Below are 24,676 nucleotides of genomic sequence, written 5' to 3' on the forward strand. Positions count from 1 at the left end.
GCACGTCACTGTTATTAAGCGCCTCCTATTGGCGTAGGTAATGTTTACCTCACGATGATCAAGTATGTAAGGCGAACGGAACGAAACAGTCAAATTAACAATAAATTAACATGGTGAGTAACATTTTATGAACAATATTGTCAATATTGTTTGTTTTCCCTCTATTTTGCTGACTAGAATTTCAAAATAAAGCCCTACCAGAGTCTCAATGCAACAACAGAAAGCGATTGAACCCTGAATTTTGTGAACAGTTACATAATCCTATATAATTATAAATTCAATTGTTATAAGACTTTACAATATTACTGTTTGTTGTTGTATTTTTTTTCAAAACTTGAAACTTGTGTGTGTGTGTGTGTGTGTGTGTGTGTGTGTGTGTGTGTCAGTTGGATTTTTTAATGTTTTTGAAATAAGTCTCATGCGCTCCCCCAGCCTGCATTTATTTGATTAAAATATAGTAGCCTAGGCTATAAACTACAGTATTGTGATCTATTATTTTTATATTTTATAATATATTATAATTGTAACGATCTCATAGCTTTATTTATGCAATTGTAAATACAGTGGAAAATAAATGAATGCCAGATCTGATGCCGCTTTCTGTGTATGCACTGGAAAGATGGATTTTCCTTTAATGATTTAATTTGACTGGTGTTGCGTCCCAGGGCGTATGCATTTGTGTTTTATAATGTGTAAGTGTCACTCATTGATTTATTGAGTGTGTGTGCTGCCAATGGACCCAACGGCCTGCTGGGAGTTGTAGTTTTGTTGTATGTTTTGTCCAATTTCCTGTGCTCCTCCCTGTCCTCATCTAGGTGATGGGACCTACCAGCTGTTCCTCATCAATGGCAAGAGGATCCAGTATTCAAGCAGAGCCGGAGAGAGAGACTGGGAGAGAGTTCTTCTCCCAAGAGCCTGAGACTGGGAGAGAGTTCTTCTCCCAAGAGCCTGAGACTGTTGTGTTACCAGACTTGGAGTGTTGCTCTTGTTGGTGTATGTGAAGCTTAAATGTGTTGTTACGGCTGTAGTGGCAGCTTTGATGTGTTCAGCTTAAACCGAGGTCAACTTAAATGTCTTGTGGCTGTAGTGTACAGCTTTGAATTGCTTGGCCATTGTTGAGTGTTGGAGCAGTAGGGAGTGGGTGCCATTTTTCTTTTCTCCTGGTTTTTTTGTTGTTGTTTTTTTTTGTGTTAGTTAGGAAGTAAGGTAAGAGTTGTGTTGTTTATTGTTGTAGGTTAATTAGGTTGTCCTTCTACCGGCTAGTGATCTTTTGTTTGTTTGGGCTTTTACCTGCTCCTGAAGAACACGCTTCATTTCTTTTTCTTTTGGAGCTGTTTGTTTAGGATTCTTTTTGCACTGTATTTATCACTTATTGTAAATAAATGTATTGGAAATCTTACTTTGTGTATTGTGTGCTGGGACTCAGTATAGGTTGACTTTTCTTTGTCGCTGTTCATTTTTTGCTTTAAAGTGACTTTCCCTTTTGCCCCTAGAACATGAATTGGGAACATAACACTGGTGGGTATTGTGTAATTATTCTTCTAGAATGTAGTCTTTTCTCTCTCTCTGTTTTGCATGCGTGGTCATAATCATTATTGTTGTTGTTATTATTCTATATATATATATATTTTGCCTCTGTCACAGTGTATTCAGTGTATACTGTTTATAGGCAACACCAATAGGTGTCATGTCACACAAAATAAACATATGACCACTGTTGTACAGTATCCATTACTTGGACTATTTAAATGTAGTATTAAAAAAAAGGCAAAAAGATCGTCGCGCTGCAGTGGGAGTATGCCCAGCCAGATCTGCCTGCCAGTCTAGCGATCAATGGGTGAGCTCCTGCCTGTCCGCATTCAATGACAATAGTAAAGGGCGCTCGGCAGCTATTTATACCATAGAGAGGAGCTGTCTTTCACTTCGACGGTAATTAAAAAAAAATTCAAGCTGCGATTTTTTACGATGGAGATCCTCGCGCGATCGAGTGTAGATTGTGTTGAACACGATAAGAACAAAAAATTCTGCGTTTATTCCTTAAAACAGTCGGCATTTCCCACATTGCTTCTGCTTTGCAGCTGCTATTGGCGCACGTCACTGTTATTAAGCGCCTCCTATTGGCGTAGGTAATGTTTACCTCACGATGATCAAGTATGTAAGGCGAACGGAACGAAACAGTCAAATTAACAATAAATTAACATGGTGAGTAACATTTTATGAACAATATTGTCAATATTGTTTGTTTTCCCTCTATTTTGCTGACTAGAATTTCAAAATAAAGCCCTACCAGAGTCTCAATGCAACAACAGAAAGCGATTGAACCCTGAATTTTGTGAACAGTTACATAATCCTATATAATTATAAATTCAATTGTTATAAGACTTTACAATATTACTGTTTGTTGTTGTATTTTTTTTCAAAACTTGAAACTTGTGTGTGTGTGTGTGTGTGTGTGTGTGTGTGTGTGTGTGTCAGTTGGATTTTTTAATGTTTTTGAAATAAGTCTCATGCGCTCCCCCAGCCTGCATTTATTTGATTAAAATATAGTAGCCTAGGCTATAAACTACAGTATTGTGATCTATTATTTTTATATTTTATAATATATTATAATTGTAACGATCTCATAGCTTTATTTATGCAATTGTAAATACAGTGGAAAATAAATGAATGCCAGATCTGATGCCGCTTTCTGTGTATGCACTGGAAAGATGGATTTTCCTTTAATGATTTAATTTGACTGGTGTTGCGTCCCAGGGCGTATGCATTTGTGTTTTATAATGTGTAAGTGTCACTCATTGATTTATTGAGTGTGTGTGCTGCCAATGGACCCAACGGCCTGCTGGGAGTTGTAGTTTTGTTGTATGTTTTGTCCAATTTCCTGTGCTCCTCCCTGTCCTCATCTAGGTGATGGGACCTACCAGCTGTTCCTCATCAATGGCAAGAGGATCCAGTATTCAAGCAGAGCCGGAGAGAGAGACTGGGAGAGAGTTCTTCTCCCAAGAGCCTGAGACTGGGAGAGAGTTCTTCTCCCAAGAGCCTGAGACTGTTGTGTTACCAGACTTGGAGTGTTGCTCTTGTTGGTGTATGTGAAGCTTAAATGTGTTGTTACGGCTGTAGTGGCAGCTTTGATGTGTTCAGCTTAAACCGAGGTCAACTTAAATGTCTTGTGGCTGTAGTGTACAGCTTTGAATTGCTTGGCCATTGTTGAGTGTTGGAGCAGTAGGGAGTGGGTGCCATTTTTCTTTTCTCCTGGTTTTTTTGTTGTTGTTTTTTTTTGTGTTAGTTAGGAAGTAAGGTAAGAGTTGTGTTGTTTATTGTTGTAGGTTAATTAGGTTGTCCTTCTACCGGCTAGTGATCTTTTGTTTGTTTGGGCTTTTACCTGCTCCTGAAGAACACGCTTCATTTCTTTTTCTTTTGGAGCTGTTTGTTTAGGATTCTTTTTGCACTGTATTTATCACTTATTGTAAATAAATGTATTGGAAATCTTACTTTGTGTATTGTGTGCTGGGACTCAGTATAGGTTGACTTTTCTTTGTCGCTGTTCATTTTTTGCTTTAAAGTGACTTTCCCTTTTGCCCCTAGAACATGAATTGGGAACATAACACTGGTGGGTATTGTGTAATTATTCTTCTAGAATGTAGTCTTTTCTCTCTCTCTGTTTTGCATGCGTGGTCATAATCATTATTGTTGTTGTTATTATTCTATATATATATATATTTTGCCTCTGTCACAGTGTATTCAGTGTATACTGTTTATAGGCAACACCAATAGGTGTCATGTCACACAAAATAAACATATGACCACTGTTGTACAGTATCCATTACTTGGACTATTTAAATGTAGTATTAAAAAAAAGGCAAAAAGATCGTCGCGCTGCAGTGGGAGTATGCCCAGCCAGATCTGCCTGCCAGTCTAGCGATCAATGGGTGAGCTCCTGCCTGTCCGCATTCAATGACAATAGTAAAGGGCGCTCGGCAGCTATTTATACCATAGAGAGGAGCTGTCTTTCACTTCGACGGTAATTAAAAAAAAATTCAAGCTGCGATTTTTTACGATGGAGATCCTCGCGCGATCGAGTGTAGATTGTGTTGAACACGATAAGAACAAAAAATTCTGCGTTTATTCCTTAAAACAGTCGGCATTTCCCACATTGCTTCTGCTTTGCAGCTGCTATTGGCGCACGTCACTGTTATTAAGCGCCTCCTATTGGCGTAGGTAATGTTTACCTCACGATGATCAAGTATGTAAGGCGAACGGAACGAAACAGTCAAATTAACAATAAATTAACATGGTGAGTAACATTTTATGAACAATATTGTCAATATTGTTTGTTTTCCCTCTATTTTGCTGACTAGAATTTCAAAATAAAGCCCTACCAGAGTCTCAATGCAACAACAGAAAGCGATTGAACCCTGAATTTTGTGAACAGTTACATAATCCTATATAATTATAAATTCAATTGTTATAAGACTTTACAATATTACTGTTTGTTGTTGTATTTTTTTTCAAAACTTGAAACTTGTGTGTGTGTGTGTGTGTGTGTGTGTGTGTGTGTGTCAGTTGGATTTTTTAATGTTTTTGAAATAAGTCTCATGCGCTCCCCCAGCCTGCATTTATTTGATTAAAATATAGTAGCCTAGGCTATAAACTACAGTATTGTGATCTATTATTTTTATATTTTATAATATATTATAATTGTAACGATCTCATAGCTTTATTTATGCAATTGTAAATACAGTGGAAAATAAATGAATGCCAGATCTGATGCCGCTTTCTGTGTATGCACTGGAAAGATGGATTTTCCTTTAATGATTTAATTTGACTGGTGTTGCGTCCCAGGGCGTATGCATTTGTGTTTTATAATGTGTAAGTGTCACTCATTGATTTATTGAGTGTGTGTGCTGCCAATGGACCCAACGGCCTGCTGGGAGTTGTAGTTTTGTTGTATGTTTTGTCCAATTTCCTGTGCTCCTCCCTGTCCTCATCTAGGTGATGGGACCTACCAGCTGTTCCTCATCAATGGCAAGAGGATCCAGTATTCAAGCAGAGCCGGAGAGAGAGACTGGGAGAGAGTTCTTCTCCCAAGAGCCTGAGACTGGGAGAGAGTTCTTCTCCCAAGAGCCTGAGACTGGGAGAGAGTTCTTCTCCCAAGAGCCTGAGACTGGGAGAGAGTTCTTCTCCCAAGAGCCTGAGACTGTTGTGTTACCAGACTTGGAGTGTTGCTCTTGTTGGTGTATGTGAAGCTTAAATGTGTTGTTACGGCTGTAGTGGCAGCTTTGATGTGTTAAGCTTAAACCGAGGTCAACTTAAATGTCTTGTGGCTGTAGTGTACAGCTTTGAATTGCTTGGCCATTGTTGAGTGTTGGAGCAGTAGGGAGTGGGTGCCATTTTTCTTTTCTCCTGGTTTTTTTTTTTGTGTTAGTTAGGAAGTAAGGTAAGAGTTGTGTTGTTTATTGTTGTAGGTTAATTAGGTTGTCCTTCTACCGGCTAGTGATCTTTTGTTTGTTTGGGCTTTTACCTGCTCCTGAAGAACACGCTTCATTTCTTTTTCTTTTGGAGCTGTTTGTTTAGGATTCTTTTTGCACTGTATTTATCACTTATTGTAAATAAATGTATTGGAAATCTTACTTTGTGTATTGTGTGCTGGGACTCAGTATAGGTTGACTTTTCTTTGTCGCTGTTCATTTTTTGCTTTAAAGTGACTTTCCCTTTTGCCCCTAGAACATGAATTGGGAACATAACACTGGTAACAGTGGGTATTGTGTAATTATTCTTCTAGAATGTAGTCTTTTCTCTCTCTCTGTTTTGCATGCGTGGTCATAATCATTATTGTTGTTGTTGTTGTTGTTATTATTCTATATATATATATTTTTTGCCTCTGTCACAGTGTATTCAGTGTATACTGTTCATAGGCAACACCAATAGGTGTCATGTCACACAAAATAAACATATGACCACTGTTGTACAGTATCCATTACTTGGACTATTTAAATGTAGTATTAAAAAAAAGGCAAAAAGATCGTCGCGCTGCAGTGGGAGTATGCCCAGCCAGATCTGCCTGCCAGTCTAGCGATCAATGGGTGAGCTCCTGCCTGTCCGCATTCAACGACAATAGTAAAGGGCGCTCGGCAGCTATTTATACCACAGAGAGGAGCTGTCTTTCACTTCGACGGTAACTAAAAAAAAATTCAAGCTGCGATTTTTTACGATGGAGATCCTCGCGCGATCGAGTGTAGATTGTGTTGAACACGATAAGAACAAAAAATTCTGCGTTTATTCCTTAAAACAGTCGGCATTTCCCACATTGCTTCTGCTTTGCAGCTGCTATTGGCTCACGTCACTGTTATTAAGCGCCTCCTATTGGCGTAGGTAATGTTTACCTCACGATGATCAAGTATGTAAGGCGAACGGAACGAAACAGTCAAATTAACAATAAATTAACATGGTGAGTAACATTTTATGAACAATATTGTCAATATTGTTTGTTTTCCCTCTATTTTGCTGACTAGAATTTCAAAATAAAGCCCTACCAGAGTCTCAATGCAACAACAGAAAGCGATTGAACCCTGAATTTTGTGAACAGTTACATAATCCTATATAATTATAAATTCAATTGTTATAAGACTTTACAATATTACTGTTTGTTGTTGTATTTTTTTTCAAAACTTGAAACTTGTGTGTGTGTGTGTGTGTGTGTGTGTGTGTGTGTGTGTCAGTTGGATTTTTTAATGTTTTTGAAATAAGTCTCATGCGCTCCCCCAGCCTGCATTTATTTGATTAAAATATAGTAGCCTAGGCTATAAACTACAGTATTGTGATCTATTATTTTTATATTTTATAATATATTATAATTGTAACGATCTCATAGCTTTATTTATGCAATTGTAAATACAGTGGAAAATAAATGAATGCCAGATCTGATGCCGCTTTCTGTGTATGCACTGGAAAGATGGATTTTCCTTTAATGATTTAATTTGACTGGTGTTGCGTCCCAGGGCGTATGCATTTGTGTTTTATAATGTGTAAGTGTCACTCATTGATTTATTGAGTGTGTGTGCTGCCAATGGACCCAACGGCCTGCTGGGAGTTGTAGTTTTGTTGTATGTTTTGTCCAATTTCCTGTGCTCCTCCCTGTCCTCATCTAGGTGATGGGACCTACCAGCTGTTCCTCATCAATGGCAAGAGGATCCAGTATTCAAGCAGAGCCGGAGAGAGAGACTGGGAGAGAGTTCTTCTCCCAAGAGCCTGAGACTGGGAGAGAGTTCTTCTCCCAAGAGCCTGAGACTGGGAGAGAGTTCTTCTCCCAAGAGCCTGAGACTGGGAGAGAGTTCTTCTCCCAAGAGCCTGAGACTGTTGTGTTACCAGACTTGGAGTGTTGCTCTTGTTGGTGTATGTGAAGCTTAAATGTGTTGTTACGGCTGTAGTGGCAGCTTTGATGTGTTAAGCTTAAACCGAGGTCAACTTAAATGTCTTGTGGCTGTAGTGTACAGCTTTGAATTGCTTGGCCATTGTTGAGTGTTGGAGCAGTAGGGAGTGGGTGCCATTTTTCTTTTCTCCTGGTTTTTTTGTTGTTGTTTTTTTTTGTGTTAGTTAGGAAGTAAGGTAAGAGTTGTGTTGTTTATTGTTGTAGGTTAATTAGGTTGTCCTTCTACCGGCTAGTGATCTTTTGTTTGTTTGGGCTTTTACCTGCTCCTGAAGAACACGCTTCATTTCTTTTTCTTTTGGAGCTGTTTGTTTAGGATTCTTTTTGCACTGTATTTATCACTTATTGTAAATAAATGTATTGGAAATCTTACTTTGTGTATTGTGTGCTGGGACTCAGTATAGGTTGACTTTTCTTTGTCGCTGTTCATTTTTTGCTTTAAAGTGACTTTCCCTTTTGCCCCTAGAACATGAATTGGGAACATAACACTGGTGGGTATTGTGTAATTCTTCTTCTAGAATGTAGTCTTTTCTCTCTCTCTGTTTTGCATGCGTGGTCATAATCATTATTGTTGTTGTTATTATTCTATATATATATATATTTTGCCTCTGTCACAGTGTATTCAGTGTATACTGTTCATAGGCAACACCAATAGGTGTCATGTCACACAAAATAAACATATGACCACTGTTGTACAGTATCCATTACTTGGACTATTTAAATGTAGTATTAAAAAAAAGGCAAAAAGATCGTCGCGCTGCAGTGGGAGTATGCCCAGCCAGATCCGCCTGCCAGTCTAGCGATCAATGGGTGAGCTCCTGCCTGTCCGCATTCAACGACAATAGTAAAGGGCGCTCGGCAGCTATTTATACCATAGAGAGGAGCTGTCTTTCACTTCGACGGTAATTAAAAAAAAATTCAAGCTGCGATTTTTTACGATGGAGATCCTCGCGCGATCGAGTGTAGATTGTGTTGAACACGATAAGAACAAAAAATTCTGCGTTTATTCCTTAAAACAGTCGGCATTTCCCACATTGCTTCTGCTTTGCAGCTGCTATTGGCGCACGTCACTGTTATTAAGCGCCTCCTATTGGCGTAGGTAATGTTTACCTCACGATGATCAAGTATGTAAGGCGAACGGAACGAAACAGTCAAATTAACAATAAATTAACATGGTGAGTAACATTTTATGAACAATATTGTCAATATTGTTTGTTTTCCCTCTATTTTGCTGACTAGAATTTCAAAATAAAGCCCTACCAGAGTCTCAATGCAACAACAGAAAGCGATTGAACCCTGAATTTTGTGAACAGTTACATAATCCTATATAATTATAAATTCAATTGTTATAAGACTTTACAATATTACTGTTTGTTGTTGTATTTTTTTTCAAAACTTGAAACTTGTGTGTGTGTGTGTGTGTGTGTGTGTGTGTGTGTGTGTGTGTGTGTCAGTTGGATTTTTTAATGTTTTTGAAATAAGTCTCATGCGCTCCCCCAGCCTGCATTTATTTGATTAAAATATAGTAGCCTAGGCTATAAACTACAGTATTGTGATCTATTATTTTTATATTTTATAATATATTATAATTGTAACGATCTCATAGCTTTATTTATGCAATTGTAAATACAGTGGAAAATAAATGAATGCCAGATCTGATGCCGCTTTCTGTGTATGCACTGGAAAGATGGATTTTCCTTTAATGATTTAATTTGACTGGTGTTGCGTCCCAGGGCGTATGCATTTGTGTTTTATAATGTGTAAGTGTCACTCATTGATTTATTGAGTGTGTGTGCTGCCAATGGACCCAACGGCCTGCTGGGAGTTGTAGTTTTGTTGTATGTTTTGTCCAATTTCCTGTGCTCCTCCCTGTCCTCATCTAGGTGATGGGACCTACCAGCTGTTCCTCATCAATGGCAAGAGGATCCAGTATTCAAGCAGAGCCGGAGAGAGAGACTGGGAGAGAGTTCTTCTCCCAAGAGCCTGAGACTGGGAGAGAGTTCTTCTCCCAAGAGCCTGAGACTGTTGTGTTACCAGACTTGGAGTGTTGCTCTTGTTGGTGTATGTGAAGCTTAAATGTGTTGTTACGGCTGTAGTGGCAGCTTTGATGTGTTAAGCTTAAACCGAGGTCAACTTAAATGTCTTGTGGCTGTAGTGTACAGCTTTGAATTGCTTGGCCATTGTTGAGTGTTGGAGCAGTACACTGTAAAAAGGTTTTCAAGCAGTACTTCATCCAATTAATAATTTGTCTTTCAATTCAGTTTACCATTATTTGTTTTATTTTTCAAATAATATTTTTTTCGTTCAAAACATATTTAAATATAAATATTTTTCATTAAGAGCTCAAATAAGAAATATTTGTTTCGACGAATGTACAATTTCAAGGTTACACACAGGATTGCGCATGGGCATTAAACACAAATCTTCTCGACGACAACGACCACGTCAGCAGACCGCTGTAACCGCTCTTCTACGTGCCGTGGATCACTTTGCTGCTCCAGAGAGAATCAGATTTCATCGCGGATAAACTGAAGTAAGTGAAACAAACAACCATTTAAATGTGCTGCTGTATATTTAGAAGCCTGTACAAGACATGTTGCTCTGCCGAATTTATCTGTTAGATATCGTTATGTAACTTACGTTAGTTTAAAAATGTGTTAGCTAGCTTAGTTTACACTTGGCAAGTTAACGTTAATGTGTCGACGTTAATCAATTCCTGACCGATTACAAAAGGGAACATATACGTTTACCCCTGGCTTATTTTGATTTTACAATGGTAATTAACGTGAACGTTTAATCATTGAACATAACGTTATCTCGATGCAGCGTCATAAGAACGACGTTCTCTGGTTAAAACCATAGAAACCTGATCAACAATTAAGGAGCTGAAGTTAACTTACATGTAAAAGGACTGACGTTCACTTGTGATTAATGGTAACGTTATCTAACACGTATGACTGTCGACACTCACAATGGTCATTTAATTATGGATTGTATGCATAGAAGTATTGCTGCATTGGCGCCAATCGGTTGATGTCGGTTGGTTTTCAAAAAAGTGTAGTAGCAGCTACTAGCCAGAGGACACTGGGGGGGCAGACATTTTTTCGTGGCGTTAGTAATAGGATTGACACACTATTGAATCATATATTATAATAATTATTATATCAACTGATAACGTATATTGTGCTAAAGTTTGTTGACCATAATGTACCCTCATGCCAAATTTGTACTATCTTGATGCAGGATACTGACACCGATACAAAGAGCACTGAAATATCTCATCCATATGGGAGAAACAGTGGAGGACCTCATCAAAGATTTCCTGGTAAGGAAAGATTACTTTAGAGATGTGAAAATGCTAGATATGGCTGTCCACTTCAAAATTAGCCATCAGACTATGTTCAGATATATGTCTGATAACAGTCTGAAGGCTAATTTCAAATATAGAAACAATTACTTTCAGCTAAAATCAGAGTCCCATGTGCTGGAAAGTTTGTGCAACTTATATTTATATGTCAACAACAAATTGGAGTAAATTGTATAATTAGTTAGAAGTATTAGTATTATGTAAACTAATTTGGGGGGAAACCCAAGCTGTATTGATTCCTTATTCTTTTTTTCTTTTTCTTTTCTCATTCCTAAATTCTTTTCCAGGTGTTGGAGAAGGAAGAGGCTGAAAACACTCTTCAGAAGAAACCATGGAAATCTTTGTCATCAGAGATGCACAAGCTGTATACCCACAAACATTGGAATCATACTTGAGGGTCAAGAGGTTCTGAGGGACTTGCTGTCTGTCGCAAATGTTGAAAAAGTTGAAAATCTGACACGAAATTGTGGATGTGTGGAAGTAATGTATATAATAATTTAATAAATATCGATTTAATGAAAATTATGTGTCTTTTTTATTTGATTTTGGACAAGATTAATTAATGTTCCTTAATGGGAAATATGTTTTATTGAATCCATATCTTTTTGTTTGTTTAAAATAAATAATTTCTATTAACTTGTATTTTTAAAAATTAGAAATAATTGTATTATTAAATCAATATCTATTTAATTGGAGAAAACAAATAATTTCTAATACATATTTATTAAATGAGAATTTTTGTTTTGATAAAATCTATATATTTTTGTTTAGATCAAAAATAGAATTTAAATTAATTGATTTTTTTCAACAAGAAAAATATGCTTTGTGCCAAGTTTTATAAAATAGTTTTCATAGACATAGAAAATATTGGTAAGGGCAAGTTATTTATTTTTCATTGGCTCAAGTTATAAAATATAGATGTGAACCATTACCCTAAAATTTTTTAATTGGATGAATGAAAATATTTTTTCAGTGTAGGGAGTGGGTGCCATTTTTCTTTTCTCCTGGTTTTTTTGTTGTTGTTTTTTTTTGTGTTAGTTAGGAAGTAAGGTAAGAGTTGTGTTGTTTATTGTTGTAGGTTAATTAGGTTGTCCTTCTACCGGCTAGTGATCTTTTGTTTGTTTGGGCTTTTACCTGCTCCTGAAGAACACGCTTCATTTCTTTTTCTTTTGGAGCTGTTTGTTTAGGATTCTTTTTGCACTGTATTTATCACTTATTGTAAATAAATGTATTGGAAATCTTACTTTGTGTATTGTGTGCTGGGACTCAGTATAGGTTGACTTTTCTTTGTCGCTGTTCATTTTTTGCTTTAAAGTGACTTTCCCTTTTGCCCCTAGAACATGAATTGGGAACATAACACTGGTGGGTATTGTGTAATTATTCTTCTAGAATGTAGTCTTTTCTCTCTCTCTGTTTTGCATGCGTGGTCATAATCATTATTGTTGTTGTTGTTGTTGTTATTATTCTATATATATATATTTTTTGCCTCTGTCACAGTGTATTCAGTGTATACTGTTCATAGGCAACACCAATAGGTGTCATGTCACACAAAATAAACATATGACCACTGTTGTACAGTATCCATTACTTGGACTATTTAAATGTAGTATTAAAAAAAAGGCAAAAAGATCGTCGCGCTGCAGTGGGAGTATGCCCAGCCAGATCTGCCTGCCAGTCTAGCGATCAATGGGTGAGCTCCTGCCTGTCCGCATTCAACGACAATAGTAAAGGGCGCTCGGCAGCTATTTATACCACAGAGAGGAGCTGTCTTTCACTTCGACGGTAACTAAAAAAAAATTCAAGCTGCGATTTTTTACGATGGAGATCCTCGCGCGATCGAGTGTAGATTGTGTTGAACACGATAAGAACAAAAAATTCTGCGTTTATTCCTTAAAACAGTCGGCATTTCCCACATTGCTTCTGCTTTGCAGCTGCTATTGGCTCACGTCACTGTTATTAAGCGCCTCCTATTGGCGTAGGTAATGTTTACCTCACGATGATCAAGTATGTAAGGCGAACGGAACGAAACAGTCAAATTAACAATAAATTAACATGGTGAGTAACATTTTATGAACAATATTGTCAATATTGTTTGTTTTCCCTCTATTTTGCTGACTAGAATTTCAAAATAAAGCCCTACCAGAGTCTCAATGCAACAACAGAAAGCGATTGAACCCTGAATTTTGTGAACAGTTACATAATCCTATATAATTATAAATTCAATTGTTATAAGACTTTACAATATTACTGTTTGTTGTTGTATTTTTTTTCAAAACTTGAAACTTGTGTGTGTGTGTGTGTGTGTGTGTGTGTCAGTTGGATTTTTTTAATGTTTTTGAAATAAGTCTCATGCGCTCCCCCAGCCTGCATTTATTTGATTAAAATATAGTAGCCTAGGCTATAAACTACAGTATTGTGATCTATTATTTTTATATTTTATAATATATTATAATTGTAACGATCTCATAGCTTTATTTATGCAATTGTAAATACAGTGGAAAATAAATGAATGCCAGATCTGATGCCGCTTTCTGTGTATGCACTGGAAAGATGGATTTTCCTTTAATGATTTAATTTGACTGGTGTTGCGTCCCAGGGCGTATGCATTTGTGTTTTATAATGTGTAAGTGTCACTCATTGATTTATTGAGTGTGTGTGCTGCCAATGGACCCAACGGCCTGCTGGGAGTTGTAGTTTTGTTGTATGTTTTGTCCAATTTCCTGTGCTCCTCCCTGTCCTCATCTAGGTGATGGGACCTACCAGCTGTTCCTCATCAATGGCAAGAGGATCCAGTATTCAAGCAGAGCCGGAGAGAGAGACTGGGAGAGAGTTCTTCTCCCAAGAGCCTGAGACTGGGAGAGAGTTCTTCTCCCAAGAGCCTGAGACTGTTGTGTTACCAGACTTGGAGTGTTGCTCTTGTTGGTGTATGTGAAGCTTAAATGTGTTGTTACGGCTGTAGTGGCAGCTTTGATGTGTTCAGCTTAAACCGAGGTCAACTTAAATGTCTTGTGGCTGTAGTGTACAGCTTTGAATTGCTTGGCCATTGTTGAGTGTTGGAGCAGTAGGGAGTGGGTGCCATTTTTCTTTTCTCCTGGTTTTTTTGTTGTTGTTTTTTTTTGTGTTAGTTAGGAAGTAAGGTAAGAGTTGTGTTGTTTATTGTTGTAGGTTAATTAGGTTGTCCTTCTACCGGCTAGTGATCTTTTGTTTGTTTGGGCTTTTACCTGCTCCTGAAGAACACGCTTCATTTCTTTTTCTTTTGGAGCTGTTTGTTTAGGATTCTTTTTGCACTGTATTTATCACTTATTGTAAATAAATGTATTGGAAATCTTACTTTGTGTATTGTGTGCTGGGACTCAGTATAGGTTGACTTTTCTTTGTCGCTGTTCATTTTTTGCTTTAAAGTGACTTTCCCTTTTGCCCCTAGAACATGAATTGGGAACATAACACTGGTGGGTATTGTGTAATTATTCTTCTAGAATGTAGTCTTTTCTCTCTCTCTGTTTTGCATGCGTGGTCATAATCATTATTGTTGTTGTTATTATTCTATATATATATATATTTTGCCTCTGTCACAGTGTATTCAGTGTATACTGTTTATAGGCAACACCAATAGGTGTCATGTCACACAAAATAAACATATGACCACTGTTGTACAGTATCCATTACTTGGACTATTTAAATGTAGTATTAAAAAAAAGGCAAAAAGATCGTCGCGCTGCAGTGGGAGTATGCCCAGCCAGATCTGCCTGCCAGTCTAGCGATCAATGGGTGAGCTCCTGCCTGTCCGCATTCAACGACAATAGTAAAGGGCGCTCGGCAGCTATTTATACCATAGAGAGGAGCTGTCTTTCACTTCGACGGTAATTAAAAAAAAATTCAAGCTGCGATTTTTTACGATGGAGATCCTCGCGCGATCGAGTGTAGATTGTGTTGAACACGATAAGAACAAAAAATTCTGCGTTTATTCCTTAAAACAGTCGGCATTTCTCACATTGCTTCTGCTTTGCAGCTGCTATTGGCGCACGTCACTGTTATTAAGCGCCTCCTATTGGCGTAGGTAATGTTTACCTCACGATGATCAAGTATGTAAGGCGAACGGAACGAAACAGTCAAATTAACAATAAATTAACATGGTGAGTAACATTTTATGAACAATATTGTCAATATTGTTTGTTTTCCCTCTATTTTGCTGACTAGAATTTCAAAATAAAGCCCTACCAGAGTCTCAATGCAACAACAGAAAGCGATTGAACCCTGAATTTTGTGAACAGTTACATAATCCTATATAATTATAAATTCAATTGTTATAAGACTTTACAATATTACTGTTTGTTGTTGTATTTTTTTTCAAAACTTGAAACTTGTGTGTGTGTGTGTGTGTGTGTGTGTGTGTGTGTGTGTGTCAGTTGGATTTTTTAATGTTTTTGAAATAAGTCTCATGCGCTCCCCCAGCCTGCATTTATTTGATTAAAATATAGTAGCCTAGGCTATAAACTACAGTATTGTGATCTATTATTTTTATATTTTATAATATATTATAATTGTAACGATCTCATAGCTTTATTTATGCAATTGTAAATACAGTGGAAAATAAATGAATGCCAGATCTGATGCCGCTTTCTGTGTATGCACTGGAAAGATGGATTTTCCTTTAATGATTTAATTTGACTGGTGTTGCGTCCCAGGGCGTATGCATTTGTGTTTTATAATGTGTAAGTGTCACTCATTGATTTATTGAGTGTGTGTGCTGCCAATGGACCCAACGGCCTGCTGGGAGTTGTAGTTTTGTTGTATGTTTTGTCCAATTTCCTGTGCTCCTCCCTGTCCTCATCTAGGTGATGGGACCTACCAGCTGTTCCTCATCAATGGCAAGAGGATCCAGTATTCAAGCAGAGCCGGAGAGAGAGACTGGGAGAGAGTTCTTCTCCCAAGAGCCTGAGACTGGGAGAGAGTTCTTCTCCCAAGAGCCTGAGACTGTTGTGTTACCAGACTTGGAGTGTTGCTCTTGTTGGTGTATGTGAAGCTTAAATGTGTTGTTACGGCTGTAGTGGCAGCTTTGATGTGTTCAGCTTAAACCGAGGTCAACTTAAATGTCTTGTGGCTGTAGTGTACAGCTTTGAATTGCTTGGCCATTGTTGAGTGTTGGAGCAGTAGGGAGTGGGTGCCATTTTTCTTTTCTCCTGGTTTTTTTGTTGTTGTTTTTTTTTGTGTTAGTTAGGAAGTAAGGTAAGAGTTGTGTTGTTTATTGTTGTAGGTTAATTAGGTTGTCCTTCTACCGGCTAGTGATCTTTTGTTTGTTTGGGCTTTTACCTGCTCCTGAAGAACACGCTTCATTTCTTTTTCTTTTGGAGCTGTTTGTTTAGGATTCTTTTTGCACTGTATTTATCACTTATTGTAAATAAATGTATTGGAAATCTTACTTTGTGTATTGTGTGCTGGGACTCAGTATAGGTTGACTTTTCTTTGTCGCTGTTCATTTTTTGCTTTAAAGTGACTTTCCCTTTTGCCCCTAGAACATGAATTGGGAACATAACACTGGTAACAGTGGGTATTGTGTAATTCTTCTTCTAGAATGTAGTCTTTTCTCTCTCTCTGTTTTGCATGCGTGGTCATAATCATTATTGTTGTTGTTATTATTCTATATATATATATATTTTGCCTCTGTCACAGTGTATTCAGTGTATACTGTTTATAGGCAACACCAATAGGTGTCATGTCACACAAAATAAACATATGACCACTGTTGTACAGTATCCATTACTTGGACTATTTAAATGTAGTATTAAAAAAAAGGCAAAAAGATCGTCGCGCTGCAGTGGGAGTATGCCCAGCCAGATCTGCCTGCCAGTCTAGCGATCAATGGGTGAGCTCCTGCCTGTCCGCATTCAATGACAATAGTAAAGGGCGCTCGGCAGCTATTTATACCATAGAGAGGAGCTGTCTTTCACTTCGACGGTAATTAAAAAAAAATTCAAGCTGCGATTTTTTACGATGGAGATCCTCGCGCGATCGAGTGTAGATTGTGTTGAACACGATAAGAACAAAAAATTCTGCGTTTATTCCTTAAAACAGTCGGCATTTCCCACATTGCTTCTGCTTTGCAGCTGCTATTGGCGCACGTCACTGTTATTAAGCGCCTCCTATTGGCGTAGGTAATGTTTACCTCACGATGATCAAGTATGTAAGGCGAACGGAACGAAACAGTCAAATTAACAATAAATTAACATGGTGAGTAACATTTTATGAACAATATTGTCAATATTGTTTGTTTTCCCTCTATTTTGCTGACTAGAATTTCAAAATAAAGCCCTACCAGAGTCTCAATGCAACAACAGAAAGCGATTGAACCCTGAATTTTGTGAACAGTTACATAATCCTATATAATTATAAATTCAATTGTTATAAGACTTTACAATATTACTGTTTGTTGTTGTATTTTTTTTCAAAACTTGAAACTTGTGTGTGTGTGTGTGTGTGTGTGTGTGTGTGTGTGTCAGTTGGATTTTTTAATGTTTTTGAAATAAGTCTCATGCGCTCCCCCAGCCTGCATTTATTTGATTAAAATATAGTAGCCTAGGCTATAAACTACAGTATTGTGATCTATTATTTTTATATTTTATAATATATTATAATTGTAACGATCTCATAGCTTTATTTATGCAATTGTAAATACAGTGGAAAATAAATGAATGCCAGATCTGATGCCGCTTTCTGTGTATGCACTGGAAAGATGGATTTTCCTTTAATGATTTAATTTGACTGGTGTTGCGTCCCAGGGCGTATGCATTTGTGTTTTATAATGTGTAAGTGTCACTCATTGATTTATTGAGTGTGTGTGCTGCCAATGGACCCAACGGCCTGCTGGGAGTTGTAGTTTTGTTGTATGTTTTGTCCAATTTCCTGTGCTCCTCCCTGTCCTCATCTAGGTGATGGGACCTACCAGCTGTTCCTCATCAATGGCAAGAGGATCCAGTATTCAAGCAGAGCCGGAGAGAGAGACTGGGAGAGAGTTCTTCTCCCAAGAGCCTGAGACTGGGAGAGAGTTCTTCTCCCAAGAGCCTGAGACTGTTGTGTTACCAGACTTGGAGTGTTGCTCTTGTTGGTGTATGTGAAGCTTAAATGTGTTGTTACGGCTGTAGTGGCAGCTTTGATGTGTTCAGCTTAAACCGAGGTCAACTTAAATGTCTTGTGGCTGTAGTGTACAGCTTTGAATTGCTTGGCCATTGTTGAGTGTTGGAGCAGTAGGGAGTGGGTGCCATTTTTCTTTTCTCCTGGTTTTTTTGTTGTTGTTTTTTTTTGTGTTAGTTAGGAAGTAAGGTAAGAGTTGTGTTGTTTATTGTTGTAGGTTAATTAGGTTGTCCTTCTACCGGCTAGTGATCTTTTGTTTGTTTGGGCTTTTACCTGCTCCTGAAGAACACGCTTCATTTCTTTTTCTTTTGGAGCTGTTTGTTTAGGATTCTTTTTGCACTGTATTTATCACTTATTGTAAATAAATGTATTGGAAATCTTACTTTGTGTATTGTGTGCTGGGACTCAGTATAGGTTGACTTTTCTTTGTCGCTGTTCATTTTTTGCTTTAAAGTGACTTTCCCTTTTGCCCCTAGAACATGAATTGGGAACATAACACTGGTAACAGTGGGTATTGTGTAATTCTTCTTCTAGAATGTAGTCTTTTCTCTCTCTCTGTTTTGCATGCGTGGTCATAATCATTATTGTTGTTGTTATTATTCTATATATATATATATTTTGCCTCTGTCACAGTGTATTCAGTGTATACTGTTCATAGGCAACACCAATAGGTGTCATGTCACACAAAATAAACATATGACCACTGTTGTACAGTATCCATTACTTGGACTATTTAAATGTAGTATTAAAAAAAAGGCAAAAAGATCGTCGCGCTGCAGTGGGAGTATGCCCAGCCAGATCTGCCTGCCAGTCTAGCGATCAATGGGTGAGCTCCTGCCTGTCCGCATTCAACGACAATAGTAAAGGGCGCTCGGCAGCTATTTATACCATAGAGAGGAGCTGTCTTTCACTTCGACGGTAATTAAAAAAAAATTCAAGCTGCGATTTTTTACGATGGAGATCCTCGCGCGATCGAGTGTAGATTGTGTTGAACACGATAAGAACAAAAAATTCTGCGTTTATTCCTTAAAACAGTCGGCATTTCCCACATTGCTTCTGCTTTGCAGCTGCTATTGGCGCACGTCACTGTTATTAAGCGCCTCCTATTGGCGTAGGTAATGTTTACCTCACGATGATCAAGTATGTAAGGCGAACGGAACGAAACAGTCAAATTAACAATAAATTAACATGGTGAGTAACATTTTATGAACAATATTGTCAATATTGTTTGTTTTCCCTCTATTTTGCTGACTAGAATTTCAAAATAAAGCCCTACCAGAGTCTCAATGCAACAACAGAAAGCGATTGAACCCTGAATTTTGTGAACAGTTACATAATCCTATATAATTATAAATTCAATTGTTATAAGACTTTACAATATTACTGTTTGTTGTTGTATTTTTTTTCAAAACTTGAAACTTGTGTGTGTGTGTGTGTGTGTGTGTGTGTGTGTGTGTGTGTCAGTTGGATTTTTTAATGTTTTTGAAATAAGTCTCATGCGCTCCCCCAGCCTGCATTTATTTGATTAAAATATAGTAGCCTAGGCTATAAACTACAGTATTGTGATCTATTATTTTTATATTTTATAATATATTATAATTGTAACGATCTCATAGCTTTATTTATGCAATTGTAAATACAGTGGAAAATAAATGAATGCCAGATCTGATGCCGCTTTCTGTGTATGCACTGGAAAGATGGATTTTCCTTTAATGATTTAATTTGACTGGTGTTGCGTCCCAGGGCGTATGCATTTGTGTTTTATAATGTGTAAGTGTCACTCATTGATTTATTGAGTGTGTGTGCTGCCAATGGACCCAACGGCCTGCTGGGAGTTGTAGTTTTGTTGTATGTTTTGTCCAATTTCCTGTGCTCCTCCCTGTCCTCATCTAGGTGATGGGACCTACCAGCTGTTCCTCATCAATGGCAAGAGGATCCAGTATTCAAGCAGAGCCGGAGAGAGAGACTGGGAGAGAGTTCTTCTCCCAAGAGCCTGAGACTGGGAGAGAGTTCTTCTCCCAAGAGCCTGAGACTGTTGTGTTACCAGACTTGGAGTGTTGCTCTTGTTGGTGTATGTGAAGCTTAAATGTGTTGTTACGGCTGTAGTGGCAGCTTTGATGTGTTCAGCTTAAACCGAGGTCAACTTAAATGTCTTGTGGCTGTAGTGTACAGCTTTGAATTGCTTGGCCATTGTTGAGTGTTGGAGCAGTAGGGAGTGGGTGCCATTTTTCTTTTCTCCTGGTTTTTTTGTTGTTGTTTTTTTTTGTGTTAGTTAGGAAGTAAGGTAAGAGTTGTGTTGTTTATTGTTGTAGGTTAATTAGGTTGTCCTTCTACCGGCTAGTGATCTTTTGTTTGTTTGGGCTTTTACCTGCTCCTGAAGAACACGCTTCATTTCTTTTTCTTTTGGAGCTGTTTGTTTAGGATTCTTTTTGCACTGTATTTATCACTTATTGTAAATAAATGTATTGGAAATCTTACTTTGTGTATTGTGTGCTGGGACTCAGTATAGGTTGACTTTTCTTTGTCGCTGTTCATTTTTTGCTTTAAAGTGACTTTCCCTTTTGCCCCTAGAACATGAATTGGGAACATAACACTGGTGGGTATTGTGTAATTATTCTTCTAGAATGTAGTCTTTTCTCTCTCTCTGTTTTGCATGCGTGGTCATAATCATTATTGTTGTTGTTATTATTCTATATATATATATATTTTGCCTCTGTCACAGTGTATTCAGTGTATACTGTTTATAGGCAACACCAATAGGTGTCATGTCACACAAAATAAACATATGACCACTGTTGTACAGTATCCATTACTTGGACTATTTAAATGTAGTATTAAAAAAAAGGCAAAAAGATCGTCGCGCTGCAGTGGGAGTATGCCCAGCCAGATCTGCCTGCCAGTCTAGCGATCAATGGGTGAGCTCCTGCCTGTCCGCATTCAATGACAATAGTAAAGGGCGCTCGGCAGCTATTTATACCATAGAGAGGAGCTGTCTTTCACTTCGACGGTAATTAAAAAAAAATTCAAGCTGCGATTTTTTACGATGGAGATCCTCGCGCGATCGAGTGTAGATTGTGTTGAACACGATAAGAACAAAAAATTCTGCGTTTATTCCTTAAAACAGTCGGCATTTCCCACATTGCTTCTGCTTTGCAGCTGCTATTGGCGCACGTCACTGTTATTAAGCGCCTCCTATTGGCGTAGGTAATGTTTACCTCACGATGATCAAGTATGTAAGGCGAACGGAACGAAACAGTCAAATTAACAATAAATTAACATGGTGAGTAACATTTTATGAACAATATTGTCAATATTGTTTGTTTTCCCTCTATTTTGCTGACTAGAATTTCAAAATAAAGCCCTACCAGAGTCTCAATGCAACAACAGAAAGCGATTGAACCCTGAATTTTGTGAACAGTTACATAATCCTATATAATTATAAATTCAATTGTTATAAGACTTTACAATATTACTGTTTGTTGTTGTATTTTTTTTCAAAACTTGAAACTTGTGTGTGTGTGTGTGTGTGTGTGTGTGTGTGTGTGTCAGTTGGATTTTTTAATGTTTTTGAAATAAGTCTCATGCGCTCCCCCAGCCTGCATTTATTTGATTAAAATATAGTAGCCTAGGCTATAAACTACAGTATTGTGATCTATTATTTTTATATTTTATAATATATTATAATTGTAACGATCTCATAGCTTTATTTATGCAATTGTAAATACAGTGGAAAATAAATGAATGCCAGATCTGATGCCGCTTTCTGTGTATGCACTGGAAAGATGGATTTTCCTTTAATGATTTAATTTGACTGGTGTTGCGTCCCAGGGCGTATGCATTTGTGTTTTATAATGTGTAAGTGTCACTCATTGATTTATTGAGTGTGTGTGCTGCCAATGGACCCAACGGCCTGCTGGGAGTTGTAGTTTTGTTGTATGTTTTGTCCAATTTCCTGTGCTCCTCCCTGTCCTCATCTAGGTGATGGGACCTACCAGCTGTTCCTCATCAATGGCAAGAGGATCCAGTATTCAAGCAGAGCCGGAGAGAGAGACTGGGAGAGAGTTCTTCTCCCAAGAGCCTGAGACTGGGAGAGAGTTCTTCTCCCAAGAGCCTGAGACTGGGAGAGAGTTCTTCTCCCAAGAGCCTGAGACTGGGAGAGAGTTCTTCTCCCAAGAGCCTGAGACTGTTGTGTTACCAGACTTGGAGTGTTGCTCTTGTTGGTGTATGTGAAGCTTAAATGTGTTGTTACGGCTGTAGTGGCAGCTTTGATGTGTTAAGCTTAAACCGAGGTCAACTTAAATGTCTTGTGGCTGTAGTGTACAGCTTTGAATTGCTTGGCCATTGTTGAGTGTTGGAGCAGTAGGGAGTGGGTGCCATTTTTCTTTTCTCCTGGTTTTTTTTTTTGTGTTAGTTAGGAAGTAAGGTAAGAGTTGTGTTGTTTATTGTTGTAGGTTAATTAGGTTGTCCTTCTACCGGCTAGTGATCTTTTGTTTGTTTGGGCTTTTACCTGCTCCTGAAGAACACGCTTCATTTCTTTTTCTTTTGGAGCTGTTTGTTTAGGATTCTTTTTGCACTGTATTTATCACTTATTGTAAATAAATGTATTGGAAATCTTACTTTGTGTATTGTGTGCTGGGACTCAGTATAGGTTGACTTTTCTTTGTCGCTGTTCATTTTTTGCTTTAAAGTGACTTTCCCTTTTGCCCCTAGAACATGAATTGGGAACATAACACTGGTAACAGTGGGTATTGTGTAATTATTCTTCTAGAATGTAGTCTTTTCTCTCTCTCTGTTTTGCATGCGTGGTCATAATCATTATTGTTGTTGTTGTTGTTGTTATTATTCTATATATATATATTTTTTGCCTCTGTCACAGTGTATTCAGTGTATACTGTTCATAGGCAACACCAATAGGTGTCATGTCACACAAAATAAACATATGACCACTGTTGTACAGTATCCATTACTTGGACTATTTAAATGTAGTATTAAAAAAAAGGCAAAAAGATCGTCGCGCTGCAGTGGGAGTATGCCCAGCCAGATCTGCCTGCCAGTCTAGCGATCAATGGGTGAGCTCCTGCCTGTCCGCATTCAACGACAATAGTAAAGGGCGCTCGGCAGCTATTTATACCACAGAGAGGAGCTGTCTTTCACTTCGACGGTAACTAAAAAAAAATTCAAGCTGCGATTTTTTACGATGGAGATCCTCGCGCGATCGAGTGTAGATTGTGTTGAACACGATAAGAACAAAAAATTCTGCGTTTATTCCTTAAAACAGTCGGCATTTCCCACATTGCTTCTGCTTTGCAGCTGCTATTGGCGCACGTCACTGTTATTAAGCGCCTCCTATTGGCGTAGGTAATGTTTACCTCACGATGATCAAGTATGTAAGGCGAACGGAACGAAACAGTCAAATTAACAATAAATTAACATGGTGAGTAACATTTTATGAACAATATTGTCAATATTGTTTGTTTTCCCTCTATTTTGCTGACTAGAATTTCAAAATAAAGCCCTACCAGAGTCTCAATGCAACAACAGAAAGCGATTGAACCCTGAATTTTGTGAACAGTTACATAATCCTATATAATTATAAATTCAATTGTTATAAGACTTTACAATATTACTGTTTGTTGTTGTATTTTTTTTCAAAACTTGAAACTTGTGTGTGTGTGTGTGTGTGTGTGTGTGTGTGTGTGTGTCAGTTGGATTTTTTAATGTTTTTGAAATAAGTCTCATGCGCTCCCCCAGCCTGCATTTATTTGATTAAAATATAGTAGCCTAGGCTATAAACTACAGTATTGTGATCTATTATTTTTATATTTTATAATATATTATAATTGTAACGATCTCATAGCTTTATTTATGCAATTGTAAATACAGTGGAAAATAAATGAATGCCAGATCTGATGCCGCTTTCTGTGTATGCACTGGAAAGATGGATTTTCCTTTAATGATTTAATTTGACTGGTGTTGCGTCCCAGGGCGTATGCATTTGTGTTTTATAATGTGTAAGTGTCACTCATTGATTTATTGAGTGTGTGTGCTGCCAATGGACCCAACGGCCTGCTGGGAGTTGTAGTTTTGTTGTATGTTTTGTCCAATTTCCTGTGCTCCTCCCTGTCCTCATCTAGGTGATGGGACCTACCAGCTGTTCCTCATCAATGGCAAGAGGATCCAGTATTCAAGCAGAGCCGGAGAGAGAGACTGGGAGAGAGTTCTTCTCCCAAGAGCCTGAGACTGGGAGAGAGTTCTTCTCCCAAGAGCCTGAGACTGGGAGAGAGTTCTTCTCCCAAGAGCCTGAGACTGGGAGAGAGTTCTTCTCCCAAGAGCCTGAGACTGTTGTGTTACCAGACTTGGAGTGTTGCTCTTGTTGGTGTATGTGAAGCTTAAATGTGTTGTTACGGCTGTAGTGGCAGCTTTGATGTGTTAAGCTTAAACCGAGGTCAACTTAAATGTCTTGTGGCTGTAGTGTACAGCTTTGAATTGCTTGGCCATTGTTGAGTGTTGGAGCAGTAGGGAGTGGGTGCCATTTTTCTTTTCTCCTGGTTTTTTTGTTGTTGTTTTTTTTTGTGTTAGTTAGGAAGTAAGGTAAGAGTTGTGTTGTTTATTGTTGTAGGTTAATTAGGTTGTCCTTCTACCGGCTAGTGATCTTTTGTTTGTTTGGGCTTTTACCTGCTCCTGAAGAACACGCTTCATTTCTTTTTCTTTTGGAGCTGTTTGTTTAGGATTCTTTTTGCACTGTATTTATCACTTAT

At 37.9% G+C, this 24,676-nt stretch overlaps 1 protein-coding gene and 1 long non-coding RNA gene across 2 annotated transcripts in view; both read left to right on the top strand.

Annotated features, from left to right (window-relative positions):
• LOC309504114 (uncharacterized protein) overlaps positions 1-24,676 on the top strand; it is a 600,323-nt gene that overhangs the window by 65,495 nt on the left and 510,152 nt on the right. The window lies entirely within an intron of this gene.
• LOC309504365 lies at positions 9,686-11,416 on the top strand. Its single transcript, XR_014208068.1, has 3 exons — positions 9,686-9,956; positions 10,667-10,748; positions 11,078-11,416. It is a non-coding gene; the product is annotated as an uncharacterized lncRNA (long non-coding RNA).

Source organism: Leuciscus leuciscus (genome assembly GCF_965113295.1).
Source record: "Leuciscus leuciscus genome assembly, chromosome: 8".
NCBI classification, from domain to species: domain Eukaryota; kingdom Metazoa; phylum Chordata; class Actinopteri; order Cypriniformes; family Leuciscidae; genus Leuciscus; species Leuciscus leuciscus.